Genomic DNA, 21,360 nt, shown 5'->3' with positions numbered 1-21,360 from the left:
GGATTTCGGAAGTAATCTCCCCATTTCGGAGACAATCCGGATTTCGCTACAACCATAACTTACGTAGAATTTTCAGTGAAAAATGCAGGCTCAACGAGGACTCGAACCCAAGGATGAAAGGATGGAGAGAACATCGCTGACAATTATACGATTGCCAGCAGGCAGGGTTTCGGAGCTAGGTCGCGGTGGTACTAAAGGAGCCCTCCGGAGCGGAGTGATTCAGTTCTTTTTCACATGCATGCTCGGATCCGGAGAGATAGTTCGCAACTATGAATAATAGGAGTGAACAGTTAACAGAATCAAGCATATCTGGAAACTAGTAAGCTACGTGAAAACTGACATACGTGTATTTCAGGATAACTATGATAGATATGAACAAGAAACTGTATTAGCCTTATCTGCGGATGTTTGAAAAGTCCTGTAGTAAATTCACAAATTCGTCGTTCCGGTTCAATATGAGTAATATGCATTGGCTGTAAATAGTTTTAATTGTATCAAAAATGCTAAAAGTACACATTTTACTAACTACACGACTTTCCCAATGATTCCAAATGACTAACTTGGAGTGATATTCATGTGCATTAGCACTGGCCTCTGTGATGGAGTGGTTAGCACATCCGGGAGTTCGAATCCCGGCATGGATGCTCTTTGTGAGTGTCCGTTCATCAGTTTCATCATATAATTCATCCTCAGGCGGAGCACAAAGCACGACGCCTTAGGTTGCAAGACACGTTTTTATTACGTTAAGAAAAGAAAGAACATCAAAATCATCTCACCTAGGATAATCCACCAACTGCAGAAAACACAAAAGAATGTCTTCCGCCTGTTCTGCACATGTGTCGCAACAGGCTGAATAGCTATGCACTACTACAAAACATCGTCATTATTTCCCTAGTTTACAGCACCATACAGGAGAGATATCCTGCTACTCGATGTTATAAACTATTCCATATATGTTGGTCATAGGCGTGCGCACGGGAGGGGGGGGGGAATTGCCCCCTAATCACGGACGTTCGCAGATTTTTCCACAAAGGGACAAGAAAGGTATTTTTTTCATGGGGCATATTACCCCGATACTAGTGCTGTCCCCTCTAAAAACACCACTTGAATTTGAAATTATCGCATTCCTGTGTCCCCATTACATAATAATTAATGTAAATTACTATGACTGAAATATAATTATACTTGTGAAATATATACTTTTAGGTTGACCTTCGTTTTCGAGGTGTGGTCATCCTTGCCCCCCTCCTAGACGTTCCATGCCCCTATATTATTATACTTTCACCTAGAAATTTTGTGGAGAGCTATATTGTCGCTGTTATTAAACAATATTATACTCTAAAAGGAAAGGGCGCAACCACAAGGGGACAGGGGCAGGGGGGCATTGCCTTTTGCCTTTTTCCAACCTTGGACGGAAATCAATTATAGGGGGGGGGGCATACATTGAAGTAAAAAAAGCAAGACTAGCAGAATCTATACTAGTAGCAGGACAAAAGGATACTCAAGACGGAATTAGTTTTCACGTCCATCTTGCATTATTTCTTCCAGACGGTCAGGATCACTTGCAGGGGGTTACAGAGGGACAATTGTTCCCTCGACTTTAAATTTTATACAAATAAAAATACATTTCGTAAAATTGTCTTTCTCGCTTCGCTCGCGGTACCTGCTTTTCTTGCAGTCTTGTCAACTTCCGAGCCGTAGCTAGGAAGTAGCGGGAGTTGGCCCTGGGCGCCGAACAATCTGATTGAGAAAAATTGTAAAAGAGAATGCCATGCCGTCCCATGAAATTTTTTGCGCCCTATTAAATCAATACTGTTTTCAACTTTCAAAAATTTGGATCGAAAAATTTTCTTGCTCGCAGTTTCTTTTCTCCAATACATTGTAAATTACCAGAGAGAAAGTAAGAACAAATAAGTAATGCAGACGATTGCTGCTATAACAGTTTGGTTTGGAGGAAAACGAGCGCTCACATTTCAGAGACAATCTATATAATTTTTGCTGTTGGTTTGTTAAGGGGCGGATGAATAGATTACGTAATGTATTTAAATAATATGTTAATACCTAGGTATATATATATATATATATATATACACGCGCGCGCGCGCGAACACACACATATGTGTATATATATATATATCACATCAATGCAAAAAACTATCAGAGAGTCTGCGCACGTCTATGATGTTGGTACCTTCTTCTAATAATAAAAACAAATTAAAATAACTGTAATATTAAATTAATAATTAAAATATTAATTAATATTGTTATTACATGAATGGGAAAAAGACGGCATATGAATAGGAATATAACCGCACATATTCATTATCTAGCTCATGAATAGTTCAGATCGCTTCAATTTGTACAAAAACAACTGCCCTGGCAAGGTGATTGTGAAACAGATAAGGAATTGAATATTTATTGAATAACGAGAAAGTATGTTAGATCCATTTGACGAAATGAAAAGCTCTTAATTTAATATTTAATCATATTACTTAAGTAGTGGTGTGCATAAATCTTATTTGATACAGTCATCCAAAGTTGTTTGACCCCAATGTAATCCTTCCCTTAGAATATGTTTGACGGAAATACACGTCTCTAGATTATAGGACAGATGCTAAACAAAACAAGCATATTTACATTATTTAATTTTAGTACTTCGTAAGTCTCTCGTAGAAGATTCGGACTCCCTGGACACCCCGCCTCCCCTAAATAGTCATTGGCTCTCAGTTGTATTGCGATGTTCGTCAATGTGTGTTTTTCTCGTCTATGGTTTTTCTTCTTTCAGACACTCGGAAAAAGTTTTGTCTTGTAACAGGAAACCTGTTATGGTCAGACTCTTGAGCGGGGGGAGAGTAGCGGACAGGGAACCTTGTGGTCTGCTTCTTTCGACAGAGCAACCCCTCCCTCCAGCAAAGGTCTCCCATGCAATGGATTTGCCTTCGAAGGGGGAAATGGAATCAATATTGGTAAGACCAGGAAGGATAAATGACATCTGTCCGCTGCTTTTTTCGAGCGACGCTGATACGGGTTCTTAAGTTGGGGATTCTCCACAGAGGACCTAGATCCAAGGACCCTTTTTTTTACAAGACAATAGCGTTACCACGACGTCGCCGGGGAGACCCCCTGGAGGAAAGAAATAATTGTATTTGGGTGGTCGAAGTTGAATTCTGGTAGTTTTGTTTGTGTTTAGTATATTTTTCGAATCATTTCTGTGACTTTTGGCTAATTGCTAGGATGAAGATGAATTTGTGATTAGATGAGTTGGATAAATGGATCATGAGAAACAAATTTTGGACAAGATACAGAACAAAAACTCCATGCAGGATTACACTATAGCTGTAGGCCTAGACACCAGAGTCCACCAGGCCGACATTTTAAAGTGAAATCCTAACCACTGTTCAATGTACCTCCAACGGGGATCGAACCCTGGACCCTTTATTAAAAGGCAACAGGCCCTAAGGCGCCACAGCATTGTTAGCCTGCATGAATGCAGTCCCCAGGGTGTATTTCGTGGAAGAGAGATTGGTATTTGGGTGTCTTCCGGACAGGCCAAGCCTGAATGAGTATTGGGTGTAACATAATCTGAAATTTTTGTTCGAAATGTTTACTTTGAGCAATTCAATGCATGGGAAAAAAGTTACTTTTCAAGAAAATAGTTTCACAAAACTACTTTACATTCTTGTATTTGATTAGGCCTATGTGCCTAATTTTGCGTCGGTTTTCTGCCATCTTTGCACAATCGCAACGACGAGCTTTTATTTAATTGTTGTTATTTAGCGTCGCTTTTCTGACATTTTTGGCTAATGGCAACGGTAAGGATGAGCAATGCTTAGATGAAACTGATGAAGGGACACTCACAAAGAACACTCATGCCAAGCCTGGGATTCGAATCTGGGACCTCCAGCGTCGTAGTGCGCTGAGCTAACCACTCCTCTCGCCGGTGAGGATGAGTGACAATCAGATGATATTCATGGTAGGAGACTGAAAAAGACATAAGATGGGACCCAAATCGAAAATATTCAGCAAGGGTCGGCGTAGATTAGAATACTTAAGGGCAGGTCCGTTGCCAGAACTTTCTAACGGGAAGATGGGGTCTCATCCCTTGTCAGCAGCCACCATCTAAAGGCGAAAAGTTGGGTGGAAGGGTAGAAACGCTGAAGATGGATTTCTCTGTGTATTACACCTTATTATACAAGATGTTTAATCCTCTTAAGCAAGTAAAATTAATTACCACTATACTCTATTTCCAACGAAACATTTCTAGGATTTCGAGGGAGCTTCAGCCCCCAGAGCCCACCATTGGCTACGTGCCTGTGTAAGGAGCGGAGACAATAAGTATATTGTTGCAAGAGTTGAATCGCATGTCTGATATGACATTACACTAAAATGGACCATTAGTTTAACAAGTGCGGCTGACGGCTGATATCATTGCGGAGGGAGAGGGGAAGGGATGTTACTTACAAAAAGAAATACACTTCTGCAGAAAAGAAGCAATGTTAAAATTTTATCTCCTTCTCCGAACATTGCCCATTCCTCAACGGCCTTTTCGACTTTCCAGACTTTCGACGTCCAGGGTGCGTTTCTTCATCTCTCTAGATACTGTCCTGGGAAACCTTCCTGCTTGGGAAGAATTGAACAGAAATCGTCCAATCTAATGACTGTCCAAGATATTTAGATCAACACATAACGGATGTAGAACTATCGGGTTTCTCCACATCCAACACTTTTTCACACTTCTATTACAAAGCATAATGTACTAGCAACACTGACAATTTCTGTGGAACCATGGAACCAGCTTACTGACAACGGCAACTGTCATCACTATGGAAATTCATTTTGTTTTCCGCAACGCGAGATTTAAGAATTAAAACAAATAAACAGAGGAGAACCTCTGCTCTGAAGACACATGGCATGAAGAAGAAAAGAGAGCAAGAATATAGCAATGGACAGTCTGACTACTGTTATCTTTGCTGTTGAATGCACAACAATGTTCCTTACTATCTTGTTGCTTTCATACAACGAAGCTTACGTAAGACTGTTGCAGACTTGTTTAGAAACCAGGGAGTCAGAGGTTATATGGAAGTCCGACTCAAGGGAAACGTATGAAAGTGTGTTTGTCCCATCACGAAGACATCCAAATGTCAACCTCTCTTTCACGTAGTATATCCTGGACTGCATTTTGCAGACTAACAAGACTCTGGCGTCTGGACTCACAGAATCTTTGTGGCTTGTGTTATGTTCTGTCCATGTGTGATTGAGTTTTCGCATCAATTTTATCCTATCACCCTCATCTTTTCAATTAGTCAGAAGTGGCAGAAAAGCCAAGTAAAATAATCACTCAATCAATCAAACAATTGTCAGGAAGTTTCAATGACAATAAAGAAAATACATTGTGTAAAACATGAAGGAGATTGAACTGTGTTTTAAAGTTCACTTTATCCACAGATAGGCTAATCGAGACTGAGCCTACAGTTTAAAGTGGGATCTGAACCACTTTGCGACTCCAAGGGTTTCGAACCCGGGATGAAGCGGATTGAAAATATAGCTACAAATATTATTTTTTAAAAGTTAGTTGTGTGTCTAGGTTCAGTTAGTGGAGTGAGATTTTGTTGATAAACCAGATTCAGCAGTTCTGAACCCAACCCTCATCGACACGCATCTGAGGTGCAAAGGCAATCTATCCTCATTATATTTTTTCACCTTGTACTGTGCAGGGAGCTACCCATTTATTAATTTTATTATTTAATGTCATAATGAGCTCGTCAGCAGAGGCTATTCGGTACCTACTCCTAATAAGGGGGTATAAGCCTTCCTTGGTAAAAACAATTAAGTTTATGCAAGTGAATTAAAAATATTATGGACAAGAACACCTTATCAAGAACGAAATAAAACACATCTACAACTAAAATTACGAAACTGATTAAAGCTGAGTCTGAAAATGGGCACTCGGCAGATGTATGAGACACGAGGTAAGGCGCAAACATACTGGGGGTTGTATTTCGTGGTTGAATGGTTATCAATCACAGCGCGCTATGACGCCAGGGGTCCCGGGTTCGAATCCCGGCCTGGAAATGAGTGTTCTTGTGAGTGTCCCTTCATCCATATCATCACTCATCCTCATCTTCGCGATTAGACAAAAGTGGCAGAAAAGTGAAGTAAAATAAAACAAATTAATCAATGAATCAATCTAAACAACGCGTGGACTCAGGTACCATAGCCTCGTTCACTTGCAAGATATGCGGTGGGAGCCTCATCAATAACAAGTTTGTTTTCTGTTCATTTAATGCACAGATAGGCTAATTAGAAATGGATCTACAGTTTAAAGTGGGATGTGAACTACCGTGCGTTCACTGGGAATCAAACCTGGGATCCCTTGATTACAAGGAGACAGAATTCACCACTATCGGAAAGGCCAAGCGGGAGCCCCATTATCAGCACAATTTGGGAAGCTACTTGAAAAGTAAACCAAATCTTAACCACGGAGTTCAGTAAATTACAACAAAATGGAATATTACTTTTTAAAAATTTTAATACCCACCCACCAAAGTAAAAAAATATTAAAAATCAGTATTTTTATTTTTTAATTGAGGTACAATTTGACGACTAAGTTTCCAACTTCGGCTGCCATGTTTAATGCATTAGGAACCCAATGATGTCCGACTTTCAAGGAGCAGCTTCGAACACTGATGCGTTGAAGTGTGATTATGTAAGTATAGTTCACACACACACACACACACACTCCACACACAGACGCACGTATAAAATACAATTGGGTTCTTTTTAAGTCAACTTTATGCTCAGTTAGGCTAATCGGGACTGGGCCTACAGTTTAAGGTAGAATCTGAACCTCTGTGCAATGTGCCTCCACCGGGGATCGAACACGGGACTCCGGGATCACAAAGCGACAATGTTCCACTACCCCATCGGGAGGTCCCTAAAAAGAAAATATATTTGAAAATGTTATATCTGTCAGTGCGTGTGAAAAATAAATACGTTAGCAACTCGTTACTTTCAAAGTGATGTACCCAGTCACTTTTTGCAGAAAACTTAATTATAACAATTTATTTTTTTGAGTTTTACTGAACGGACTCTGGTGATACTCTTTTAAAGCCGAAAGCACACTTCAAACAAAAAAAGTATAAGAGCATAACATTCCCAACCCACAAAGAAACACGTGCACGATTACTTCTCGCGACTTTAAACTGCAAATGCACGTTCTTCTAACTGCAAACATTATATTTCATTCATTTCCAAACGTTTTCTTCATGCTCCTGTACACTGAGTAAAAATTATCCGTCCTACCGAAGTCAGCATGTGACTCGCAGTCGGAATATCCCATGAGGGACATAAGAAACTACCGTCACCATTGATTAGTAATAAATAAGCAGCACGTAATGGCAACAATGCCGGAAAGGCAGGTCTCGCGCCAGGGGAAAGGGTCGGCTCGTCTATAATTAGTGTAATTTTCCATTAATGACGTTATGTTGTTTGCTTGTGTTGAAGAAGGATCTTATCTTCTTGCTGCTGATTGGTGGGAAAGTTCAGAAGCGACCAATGACATTAATCCATTCAGACACACCGTTACAGGATGACTATTCATTCAGATATTGCTATCTAATATATTGCAAACATATTTATCAGCTATAAATGGCAGACTTTTTCACTGAATGCATGGCCATGAAAATAGATGGCTGGGCAGAATTGTGCTGGTGCCACATGTTGGAAAGGTAAAGCGAGGATGGGACAAAACTCGGTGGTTCCCATGCACTGTGTGGCAACGTTAACTGAACTGTACGTTGTGTTTGGCATTTCTGCCTGATCTTTTATTTCTTATGTGAATAATTGTGGATTTAATTATGCATTTGTTTTACTTTTATGCCTTTTAATTGCATAATTACAATGCTACTGCTTTCAGTAGACTTCTGTAAGTGTAGTCATGTATATCTCTGAATCCAAGATGACCCCCATTTTTCAACAAGGGATTACAGAAAAACTATTTTCAAAATTTACCTTATTACAAGTAGCTGAAAAGTGGTACTTTTCACAAGTTCAAGTTCGAAAACAAGACACATATATAGTATGTTTGTGTAGTAGTTGTGCTGTCTAGTATGTTTGTTTTGTCTTGCGTAGTAGTTGTGCTGTCTAATTTGTTTATGTTTATATTGTGTAGTAGTTGTGGTGTGTTTGTGTTTATATTGTGTTATAGTTGTGATGTGTTTGTGTGTGTCTTGTGTAGTAGTTGTGCTGTCTAATGTGTTTGTATTCGTCTTGTGTAGTAATTGTGCTGTCTAATGTGTTTGTGTTTGTCTTGAGTAGTAGTTCCTCCATTCATATTGGGGGTTAGGCGTAGAGCTGACAACTCTGCACTGTAAAAAAAAATGTCAAGAAACAGCAATATAAGGCCATGGATGTTCCCAAGGTAAAATATTCCGGAGGTAAAATAGTCCCCCGTTCGGATCTCCGGGTGGGGACTACTTTGGAAGGTCCCTGGACTAAGGATAAGATCTAAGGTTAGGAATAAGGATATTAAATTAGGCACCTGGAATGTTCTGAGCCTTTACCGGCCTGGGGCATTTCAGTGTACAGTTAATGAGATAGTTCAGTATAAATTAGATGTAGTAGCCGTCCAGGAAGTTAGGAGGCCAGGAGAAGGGAATTGTAAAACTAAAAATTATACTTTTTTCTATGGTGGTACTGAAAATCATAATTTTGGAACAGGCTTTTTCAGAAATAATAGAATTATCTCTGCTCTTAAAAGAGTAGAATTTATTAATGATAGGATATCATATGCAGTTTTACAGGGTAGGTGGTGTAAAATTATTTTAATAAACATACATGCACCAACGGAAGATAAAGATGATAATGCTAAAGATGATTTTTATGCAGAGTTAGAACAGGTCTTTGATAAATTTTCTCAGTATGATATGAAAATTCTGTTAGGTGACTGTTATGCACAGATTGGCAAAGAAGAGACATTTACATCCACGATTGGTAAAGAAAGTCTTCATGAATTAAGTAATGATAATGGTATAGGATTGATTACTTTTGCAACCTCAAAGAATTTAATTGTGAAAAGTACCATTTTTAAACATAAAGATATCCATAAATATACCTGGTCTTCTCCAGATGGTAAAACTCATAATCAGATAGATCATATTCTCATTGATAAGAGAAGGCATACTAGTATAATTGACGTTCGTACACATAGAGGTGCTGACTGTGCAGTGACCATTATTTAGTAATTGCTAAATTAAGAGAAAGACTCTCAGTGATAAATCATAAGCAACAAAATCTAAAAGTTCTAAAATTTGATAGAGGAAAGTTTACTGATGAAAGAATTAAGAAAGATTACCAAATTAAACTGTCAAATAGATTTGATGTTTTGCAGGATTTAAATGATGCTGAAAATATAAATGAAACAGACGTAAATAAGAATTGGGAGCACATACGTAATGCAATAGAATCAGCAGCTAAAGAAAGTATAGGATACCATAAAACGAGAAAAAGTAAGCCATGGTTTGATAATGAATGTCATAATCTAATAGAAATAAGAAATCAGGATAGACTTAGGTGGTTAAATAACTCTGATGATACAAATCTAAGCAATTATAATAGAATAAAGCGAGAAGTTAACCGCACGTTTAGAAGTAAAAAAAGAGATTACTTGAATAGCAAAATTAACGAAATTGAAACAAACAGCAAAAATAAAAATATCAGAGATTTATATAAAGGTGTAAATGAGTTTAGAAAGGGGTGACGGTGATAAAGACGGTGATTTTCTAGCTGACCCAAGCGATATTCTAAATAGATGGAAGAACTACTTTAATGACCTTTTAAATGTTCATGTAGGAGATAAATCAGAAGTAAATGAAGTACACACAGCAGAACCTTTAGTTCCAGAACTTAACTTGACTGAAGTTAAAGATGCTATTAAAAGGCTAAAGAATAACAAAGCACCTGACATTGATTTAATACCAGCTGAGTTAATTAAATATGGTGGAAATTTATTAATATGTCAAATTCATAAATTAATTTGTTTAATATGGAATAAAGAAGAAATCCCTCAACAGTGGAAAGAATCCATAATTGTTCCTGTGTTTAAAAAAGGTGATAAAATGAACTGCAATAATTACCGTGGAATTTCTCTACTCTCAACAACATATAAAATATTATCTAACATTCTTTTAACAAGACTAACCCCATATGCTAATGAAATTATAGGTGATTATCAATGTGGATTTAATCGTAACAGATCAACTACAGATCAAATTTTTCACATCAGACAGACACTTGAAAAAAAGTGGGAATATAATCAAAATGTCCATCAGCTATTCATTGATTTCAAAAAAGCATATGATTCGGTCAAAAGATATAAATTATATAATATATTAATAGAGTTTGGAATACCTAAGAAGCTTGTTAGTATGATAAAAATATGCACCAGTGAAACAGAAAGCAAAATTCGTGTGGGTATTAATATGTTATATGTTATGTATATTATACGTTAAACAAAACCGAAAACTGAATTTTTGGAGTCACCTTCCTCTGGTTCTCATACCATATAAATTTTGTATAAATTAGGCTAACTTGTCGCTGATGTCATTGAATCGTGTTATGTTCGATTCTAGATCCAAAGTAGGAGCCAGAAATGTCACTGTGACATGGTGAGTCCAGTTCACAGGCCATAACTCCCACCCCTAATTTGACATAATTTTTCTAAAAATGAATTTGAATGCAAGAAAAATGTGCAAATATAGAACTGCTAGAAAAGAATCAATACCCCTCCTTGGATTCACTTCGGAACATTTGGAAAAAAACATTTAAAATCGAATTTTCGATAAATGTGAGAGATACATTCAAGCGACATATTCTAAAGAGCGTCTTTAAGCTTGGTTGGTGACAAAGGAAAAGGAGATTCTCTCTACGTATGAGGCGGTTAGTTCTGGAACAGATTGCAAGCTAATGTTAAACATTTGTGACTGAAGTAAAATGGAGAGTGTGCACAGTGTTCATACTAGTAGAACTTACGTCTCCTGAAGATGAAATTGACGTTAACTCTCGGAAGGTTGGAATCATTTATTCACACACACCCAAAATATTGTCAAACTTTTGGTAACACTCTTCACTTCTTTTCACAAGAGCCCAATTTATGATCAATTTACCTTTACAGTCTTCACCTCTCCTGAAAAGGACTTGGAGCCCTCAGATGGAAAATTCTGAATCAAGCCCTCTCTGGAATCTCCTTCAGAACTGACTTGGCTGTTCACATGGGAGACCCCCCTGAACTTCAGATTACTGTATAAATAATGCAATATAATACTTATTCCACTCCAATTTTCTATTCATAATTGCAATCAAAACCATTTTTCAGCAGTTTAAAACTTAACACCCTTTAAAATTATAACGATAAAATTTTGCTAATTATCAGGTAAATCAATTAATCGCCGTAATAAGCAATAACATGTATTGGATGGTGGCTGTACACCGAGAGTTGGACGGCGGAGCGCGGAGGACTAGCCTGTTTCCCGAGAGAAGAGGCCGATCCTCGGGCTAAAAAAACATAAAATTCAACTTTAGTACCAATGATCAGATTTACCTGAAATTTAAGACGGCGCAGCAGCAGATTATAATCGACAAAATCCCAAAAGCAGAATTTGATAGGAGATGAATTAAGCCAGATATTAAAGATTAAACAACGAGACTGGACAACAATAACTACAGACTCCCTGGCACTCTCTTCGGAACGAACGTGCAGGTTACAATGGGGCCCGGTCTTTGGGTAACCTCTCTTCGATGTGCTTTTGGAGAAGGGTCAAAGAACTCCAAATACACGGGCGAAGATAGCAGGACAAGAGGCTAAGATTTGAGGACGATTTACCAACGCTTGGACAGAGAGGGTACCGTAACGAACCTTTTGAATAGCAAATAAATAGACGCGCGGAGAAGCAGAAGACACAGTTTTACTCAGATTTTCTTCGACGTGTTATCGTGCTCAATCTCTCGCGAACCACCCGCGTAAAGTATCCGCTTTGTGTGTCGCACCGTTCCGTGTTGTGTTTATTTCGCACGTGGTTGTTTACTATCAAGATGGAGTAGAGACAGCGAAAGGCCCCGCTAGGGGGGGGTCTGACCTAGTTGCCAATCCTTGAAGATGCGGAGATCCAATCTTATCGCCAGGAAACCATCTATTGACCAAGCCGCCAAGCCTCCATATCTCCACCACGAGGACTTCAGTCAGAGCCGACAAAGGTAAGCCGGAATGGACGTGAAAATGGATAAGCTTCGTTCGCTCCGTCGTGAAATCCAATGAACTCGCTTAACTACGTAAACATTACCAAGACATTGCTTATTACGGTGATTAAATTGCATCCACTATATTTTTAAATTGTAAAACCGTACAGCTTCAATTATTCATTTATCCAAAGTATTTAACATTCAGATTGTACGACGCTATAAATTGTCTATAACAGTGATCCAAGTTCACCGCAAAAGTAACCATATAAAGATTAACATTCAATTACAACAACATAAAAGGAGTACACTGAAAAAAATAAAGGTGTGGAAACTCACCTTTTGGGGTGAGTTTGGCTTGTCACAAATAGACGTCCCCAAAAGGTGAGTTTCCACACCCCATATTGGGGTGAGTTTTTCTCACCCTAGTATAGAGTGTGTTTTTCCTCCCATAGGGTGAGTTTTCTCACCCTAGTATAGAGTGTGTTTTTCCTCCCATAAGGGTGAGTTTTCTCACCCTAGTATAGAGTGTGTTTTTCCTCCCATAAGGGTGAGTTTTCTCACCCTAGTATAGATTGTGTTTTTCCTCCCGTAAGGGTGAGTTTTCTCACCCTAGTATAGAGTGTGTTTTTCCTCCCGTAAGGGTGAGTTTTCTCACCCTAGTATAGAGTGTGTTTTTCCTCCCGTAAGGGTGAGTTTTCTCACCCTAGTATAGAGTGTGTTTTTCCTCCCATAAGGGTGAGTTTTCTCACCCTAGTATAGAGTGTGTTTTTCCTCCCGTAAGGGTGAGTTTTCTCACCCTAGTATAGAGTGTGTTTTTCCTCCCTTAAGGGTGAGTTTTCTCACCCTAGTATAGAGTGTGTTTTTCCTCCCATAAGGGTGAGTTTTCTCACCCTAGTATAGAGTGTGTTTTTCCTCCCATAAGGGTGAGTTTTCTCACCCTAGTATAGAGTGTGTTTTTCCTCCCATACGGTGAGTTATTCTCACCCTAGTATAGAGTGTGTTTTTCCTCCCATAGGGTGAGTTTGAGGGGTTCGTGAGGAAGAGGTAAATGATCTTCATTTAGTATAATAATGCTTACCTTTAACCTTGAAGAATCAGTCAGATCTTTTCTATCTCATCCAATATGAATTCAGAATAAGATAGAGCAATCATAACTTCATTGTAATTTCTTCCCAGATGGCAAATGTATCAAAGTAGAGAAATGCAATGTTAACTCTTGCATTGTGTAATATACGACATCACAGTGAAAACAGTGTTTCTTCATTTATTGCGTTCAGATTTTAATGTGATTAATTGTCTTCTTTATAAAAATAATACCATTCAATTCAGCATTAAAATTTGACAAAGCTTAAAAATCTTAGAGGAAACTAAATGCAGCACGCTCACCAAGGTATTCATGTAGAAGAACAAGCCATCCCTAAATTACATGAAGCTTGCAAGGAATATTATGTATCGATTTCTAAATCATACAAAAAAGCCGCAACTTTTAATGTACATACATATTTTCCAATAAGTCTTTTTTGAGACTTCCACTTGATGCTTAGAAGCCAATTGGGACTGGATATATGTACAGTCACATACACTGCTGGGTTGTAATGATTTAATTGAAAGTCAATGGTGCTGTTACAACCCAGAAGTGTCCTTGAGTGTACAATATAACATGAAGGGTATTGATCTTCAGAAGTCACACCTGTTAATTATAAAATAACAACTTTTTTCTGTACTGTTTGGAAAGCAACACTCATGCTCACATACATTGCTAGGATAAGTAAATGACATACTTAACACAACAAAATACTGTATACTTGTATATCCGTAGATAAATTTTATGTATACGTTGGATGCAAGTATATACATACATGGTAAGGCGATAATCTCTGAAAAATAGTACCTTGCCACTAAATGCATACACATTAAGCAATAATTCAACCTTACCTTTCCTTTGCTGTTGGTTCTGCACACTCAGTTCAATGCCACAATCATTACAATGTGAGTGATTTTTGGTGCTTTTAGAACCTATTTCAGTACTTTAATAAATTAATTAGAAACGAAAATGTACATTCTTAAGAAGGCAGAGCAAATTTAGTAGAAGTTATAAATGTTCATATACATAATTTTTAACCACTCTATTTCAAATACAGAGCTTAATTTTTTTCGCCTCAAAGATTAGGTTGAAGAAATAAAGTTACCAGTTAGCAAAAAATTCAACTTTATTTACAATATTCGTACATTTCATCTTGCAATAATTCAACATAGTTCTCACAATTTTATCCAAAAAAAGAGGAATTTTACTTCATTGCTAAAAATTTGCATGCTGTATTCCTTTAAAATGTCTGTATGGAAAGGCGTCCATGATCTGAAAGGAGAAAAAATGTAAGAGTAAATAAGAATATAACCAAGAATGCATTTAGGTCAGAGTGTGATAGTTTAGAATGTACTTATAACATTTATGAGTCTTAATACTTCCCTGAAAAGTATACTAGTGATGTGTGCATACAAAGTGATTCAAGCTTGAGTAGCCAGCCTTCATGGATGAGTGGTTACGAAAGCATGCTAAAACGCCTGGGGTGTCGAGTTCGAATCCCAGCCTGAGCACAGGTGTTCTTTGTGAGTGTCCATTCATCCATTCCATCATATCATCACTCATCCTCATGTTCGCAATTAGCCCAAAAGTGGCAGAAATGCGAAGAAAAATAAACAAAATCAATCAGTCAAGCTGCTCAATTGATAGATTGACTTGGTGTTTTAAGTCCACTTTATGCACAATATGGCTAATCGAGACTGGACCTGCGGTTCAAAGTGGGATCCGAACCACTATGTGCCTCCACAGGGTATCGAACCCAGGACCCCTTGATTACAAGGCAACGACCTACCACTGCACCATCGGGGAGGCCCTCAAGCTGATCAGTTTCTACATTGAATGCAGTAGCACTAAATTGGCAATTTATTTTACACAGCATTTCCCATAATATTTAAAGCTCGGGGGGGGGGTTAAACCCAGTAACCCCCCTTGCGTGCGCCACTGATTGAATGAACAGGTGGAGGGACTAAGAGTATGTCACCCTATTATGCAAAGGTAATATAAACATGCATGCTTTTATTTCATAAGCAAGGGCCTATACAAGGAGGGTGATGATGGGGCTATAAACAGGCAGGAAAAAATAGCGAAATGAGGGCTGACTACTGGGCACGCCACAGCATATAACTGGAAATGGCACACTATCTTCAAAAGTAAGAAATTACTTTAGGATAATATTTTGTGCTGAAACATCCGTGTCGGGAGATGGAGGTGGAACATATCCGTTGACCCCCCCCCCCCACCCCCTGGAATTGCCATCGGCCATTTCAAGTCACAAAAAGCAGAAGTTGTTATAACATAAATAATGTTTAGAAAGCTTTTATTGAAAAGTTAAAACTTAAAGATAAAACAGAATAACTGTGCATTTCAGTACACTAACTGTGTAAAATGTAAAAAAAAAAAAAATTATAGTAATAAGGAAAAGTTGTACTTGATATTCATTCATCTAGTAGTTCTCCCAAAGGATTTAATAATAGTAATAATAATAATATAATTTTATTTTTTTGTTATAATAGTTATTACTGTAAAATTATTATCATAACCATGATTCTTATTGTTAATATTTGTTCTACTATTAAGTTAAGTCAATGGATTGCCCACCAATACACACACACAAACACCTTTCTGGTGTCGCCTAAGAGCTCAAACAGTACCATTCAATGTTGGTGTGAAAAATATTTTTTTTACTAATTTTTGAGTGTTTAGCTTTAGCTTTCTTTTGTTTCTGTTAGTTCTGCAGGGTGCGAAATCCTGGGGGGATTTCCCACCACCAACAATCTTGGTCTTAAAAATCCCCCCACCAAAAATTTCCGGGGGGAAGATTTTTTGTTATAACAAACGAAAGATAAGCAATTACTTCTAATTTCAAATATACTGTACTAAGAATAATATCGAAAACACACACAAATTAGTGTAGTTGTGAGTATTGAATGCTTTCTCTCTCAAGAAATCATTAACAAATCTACACCAATACGCACAATTAAAGTAAAACAAGAATGCAAGAAAATTATAACTATGAAATCTAATTGATTTATATTAACATAAAGCACAAACAAAACAAAAACTTACACATAATAAAAGCACTTCAACTATTTCATAATTTATAACATCTTTAACCAAGTTACTAAAGGAATTAGTTGGCTGCTTTACAATATCTGATATGTATAAAAGTAACAAATTAATTTACTTTTAATAATACACACATGTGGCGGAGGGGGAATGTAAATTAAGAACTTTCTTCCCCGACCAGTTTTCAATGATTTCGCACCCTGTAGTTCTGTCCTGTCAAAGTGTATGTGTAAACATCATGTAGCGAAAAGGCAAAAAGATTTTATTTATTCTGTACATTATACTAGCATGTAACAGGCACAGTGCCAGAAGGAGAAGTGAGTGGATGCCTCATTCCATCCCTTCACCCAGCAGACAAGAGACAATTTTAAATATTTTCTATAGAAACAAGACATAGCTACATGAAAGTTCAACTCTCCAAAAATAAAAGCATGGATATGATTCTGTTTTCAAGTAGCAGAAATAAAGTTCTATTGAAAGTTTAGTAGGCTACGAAAGAAATACATAAAGATTATAATTTGTATATTTATGCTAAGGTGCATTTTGGAAATGCATATCCAAAGATTCTTAATTACAAAATGAAAGGTGTGTATGTATGGTTCGCACACGCAGCATTATATTGTACGTTCCTAGTTCTATTTATGTGATTCTGACATTTTCAGATTACATACAGGTTAATTGATTTATTTACTTACATTTCCATTTACAAAATCAGGATCATCTTCAAACATCAGAGGTGGTTATTTTAGTTAAACAGCATTCAATGTCTGAAACAAGGAATAAATTTAAATTAGATTAATCTTGAAAGTAGCAAAAATTTAACTTCTTCAATACAACAGTTTATTGTACAACTATATTTGTTAATAGATGGAAAACTATTTGAAGCGTTCCAGTGGATTTAACATATAAAAGTTAATTATCATGCAAAGTTAGTATCATTTGGATCCCCCCAGCAATTTAAATTCTCCTAAGGAATGGCTATACATACAGTGGAAGATTGAATGAAAGAAACCCAGAATGATGAAAGTTTAGATACTTTTCAAATGAGAATTAATTTCTTTATCTGTGTGTTTTCTTCTACATAACATCTCAAAATGAATTTAATTTCCAAAGACAAAATTTGTATGTAGGCTTTTACAGGGTAACTGATAGCCAATAAATGTAGCATCACAGACCCTCACTTTGCAAGTTGAAAAGAGAAAACAAATAAAATGTATGAATCACTTACTTCATCCCACATCCACAAGAACACTAAATTGTACACAAGCAGCAATCGATTCTCAGAACTTAAAGATGCTGACACAGAAGTATATTTGCTGTGTGGTCTAGTCAACCATTTTTTTTCACTAATCCTCCATGAAATTAATTGTGTAACAAAGATATTAGGAAAGGTATGTAAAGAGTGAGATGCATAAATATTTCCCGCAGAAGTTCAATGCAGTTCAATTCCTTAAATACACGTGGGACGTCAAAAAATATTGAAAATTATGAACAACTTGCCTGGTAATATTTTAACATCTCGCTGTACACATTGTGTAATTAGTATGCCATATCAATTTCCAAATACTTCTTAAGACAGTCACAACAAAGTTTTACACTCCAGCCTACACTGTGTATAACTATTAGCACTGTCCTTCCCAGTGGCGAACACTCCCTTTGAAACAGAAATAACCGAAGCTATGAGACACCCACCCACCATTTCCTATTTCCAGATTTGTTGTTTGAATTTGTTTTTAAGTTGTTTGAATTTGTTTTTAAGTCCACTTTATGCACAGAAAGGCTAATCGGGGCTTCACCTAAAGTTCAAAGTGAAATCTGAACCACTACCGAGTATGGAACCTCGGACTCCTTGATACATGTATTTATGTATGCATGTACTTTTGACACTTTAATTTTCTTTTCACACTCACTATGATGACTAAATGTTCAATACTAGCTGACCACCTCTAGCGTGCGCTACACCTGGGTACATATTATAGTGGTCGCCACTGGTCCTCCCACCTCAACATATAAGCTTACTTCCTAAGAGACCTCTGTCATTTCAAGTTCCTACAGCTTAAAACTTATGAAAATAATGAATAATAAATTCCCTTGAAAAGAGAACAAAATTAGATTTGAACTACTCTACTTACATTGCATATCTGTGTAAACCCAACCCATGCAGGATCCTTGAAAAACTGCTATCGGTGATGAGTGGCGAAATGTTCAGTGTAGATTGGAACTAAGGCGAGTGTGTTTGTGGGTATTATCCGTATTCACTCCTCTCTATGCATGGCACATTCCTGAAAAGGAGTTGAAAATTAAAATAATACTTAAAATTTTATGTTACACAACCATATTTATGTGTAAAAGAAATCTAAGACAACACTCTAAAAGAAATTCTAGCTGCTGCTTGAAATTGTAAGTTTTCTTAACTTAAATTGTTAATGTTTAGAATCCCCCAAGGACCGAAAATTAGAAGATACTATGGACGCACACTACAGAAAACCTCACGAATATCAGCGTCTGAATGTGGGAAGGCGATCATTGCTCCCGAAAATTAATGTCAAGGCATATTTAACTTTCACGCCCTTGTTTACAATGTGTCTTTTTTCCTTTAAAAAATTGTGAATTAGATGCAATCGACTACAACGAATGAATGGAGTTTAAGCAGCAGCTTACAAATCTTATAAACTCTTACAGAAGCCTGTTTTGTAAATAATATTTCCCATGCAAATTAACTTTACGTCCCACAGTATCCCACTGCATTATTTTGGCCTCTTTACTTAAAAATCAATTACAAATCCCTCTGGGGTACGTTCCGACAGGCAATAACGAAAGATTATGAATTATGCGCAACAAGTTACTTTACAACTTTAGGAACATCACACACCAAACGAAGGTGCCAGTCGCAGTCAGAATAGTCGACACCAAAGGGGGCTCTAGCCCACAAGAAATATTTTTGGCCCATCTCCTCCTAACACAAATAGCCAACAGTTAAAAATTGGGATTGCTTACAGCGCAGCGAGAATCACACAAGAACAGAAGAACACAAAGAGAGAGAGTGAAAGAGACCGAAGATACATTGACAGCGAATGACAGAGAACATAAATAGAAGGAAATGGGAAAGAGAGAAGGAAGCGTAGAAAGAAAGAGACAAAAGGTAAAGAAGAATAACGGAAATGGAAACAGAGGAACCAAGAGAGCAGAGAAAAATTGAAACATATGAAAACGGAGAAAGAAATAAAGATGATAGAGAATCCTAGTAGCAGTGATAATTGTAGTAGGGTCAACCTTTGTGACGTTGTTCCCCCAAACATCCACATATTCTGTTTAAAGTAAGATTATCTTTCGTTTGTACCGGATTGTATCGCATTTACTTTCGTTTGCAACATTACAGAGTTCGAGTATTCACAAATTGAACTTGGGGGGTGGGGGGGACTTCAGGTAGCCGTACAGTTTTATCCCAGCGCATTTTTTCGATTGTACCGTAACGATTTGAGAGTAAATTAAATTAATATTTGAAGTTCCCTCGCCCCCAACTTTAAAATGGACAAAATCATTACGTTTGTACCATTGAAATAACTAAACTAAACAACTAAAAGCTCCCCATCATGGAGGAAGAAAAAATCAAGCAACTTCTTGGATAGAATTTCGTTTGTGCACTTCAAATTTTATTTTTTATCGTTATAGTTTTCCAGTTATTTCTCTCCAAAAATGGGAGTGGGAAGGACGGAAACGAACTTAAACCATGATTTCTCAGTCTCCGTAACCATAGGCGTAAATTGGCGGGGACAAGGACCCCCAAAATTTTCACATTTGTTAAAATCTTCAAGTTAGGCGACCTGAGGAGCAAAGTAATAAAGAGTAATATTTGTGATTTCGCTAGTTATTTAAATGTCTTAGCACGTCGAGCTGCGACGCCAGGTGTCCCGGGTTCGAATCCCGCTTGGGCATGGTTGTTTGTAAATGTCCATTCATCAATTTCATCACTCATCCCCATATTCTCAAAATTAGCCAAGAGGCACAAACCGCGAAGTAAAATAAAACGAATCAATCAAATCAAATCAAACCATCACGAATGCCAATCTTCGGACGAGAACTATTGAAAGGGCTCACACTGCATGCTAAACAGTGCCCTCTCACCGTGTACTGTCATTATTTCGAAATGTGAAACACATTTTGGTCCAATCATTTAGGATAGGACAATCTGAGCATATATAAAGAAAACTTACAGTGTAAAAATATTGAAAACGTTATTGAACTTACTTACCTTCGAATCCTGCTTTCTTATCTTCACTTTCAAATACCCACTCAGCAGACAAACTATTCTGGCCCACGGCACAGACGACCTCACACAATGTCAACGGCAAGGCTATTCTGGGCCTGCTTGTCCCAGACGACCTTCGATTGGTCCACACGAAAAGCGCGCCGTATACGACGCGTGACTTGCAACAAAAGACACTAAAAGTGAATGTCCTTTAAACAAAGCAACGATCTTTGGGGGTTAGGGTGGTTTAGACAACTTTTGTGGCAGGCGGATCCACTGGGAGGGCGATGGGAGCGATCTCCATTCCCAACTGCCAGTTCTTGGATATGATATTATACCTGATATTTTTGAGACTCAAATGTTCCGACTTTTATCCCCAAATTTAAAAGGCTCGATAATATTTATAAAATAAGTCAACCTTATGATCAAGATAAGCTAATCGAAACTGACACTACAGTTTAAATTTGTATTGAATCACTGTGCAATATGTTTCAAAATGAAATCGAACTGAGACCCCTTGAGGGAATAGGCTTTCGTGTTCTGTGAATATTCACTATATTTCTCATATCTGCTCATTCAGATTACATTGTGGCAATAGGAGGTCAAGAGGCATTATGATACAATAATAACCACCTATTCCAGTCCTCGACCTCTATTTTTGCAAAGGAATTCTCTATCTTCTAGAACACAAAATCAGCTTCGTTCCTGTTTACAGTATAATATGTTGTTT

General features: G+C 37.5%; 1 long non-coding RNA gene across 1 annotated transcript; it reads right to left on the bottom strand.

The window, feature by feature from the left end:
* Positions 1 to 17,106: 17,106 nt before the first annotated feature.
* Positions 17,107 to 20,712, bottom strand: LOC145984412 (uncharacterized). Its single transcript, XR_014441308.1, has 3 exons — positions 20,634 to 20,712; positions 18,514 to 18,663; positions 17,107 to 17,148 (listed from the first exon to the last, which is right to left on the bottom strand). It is a non-coding gene; the product is annotated as an uncharacterized LOC145984412 (long non-coding RNA).
* Between the last annotated feature and the right edge of the window lie 648 nt (positions 20,713 to 21,360).

Source organism: Lepisma saccharinum, chromosome 2, assembly GCF_977018435.1.
Source record: "Lepisma saccharinum chromosome 2, izLepSacc3.1, whole genome shotgun sequence".
NCBI lineage: Eukaryota > Metazoa > Arthropoda > Insecta > Zygentoma > Lepismatidae > Lepisma > Lepisma saccharinum.
This window is presented reverse-complemented; position numbering and strand designations above follow the sequence as displayed.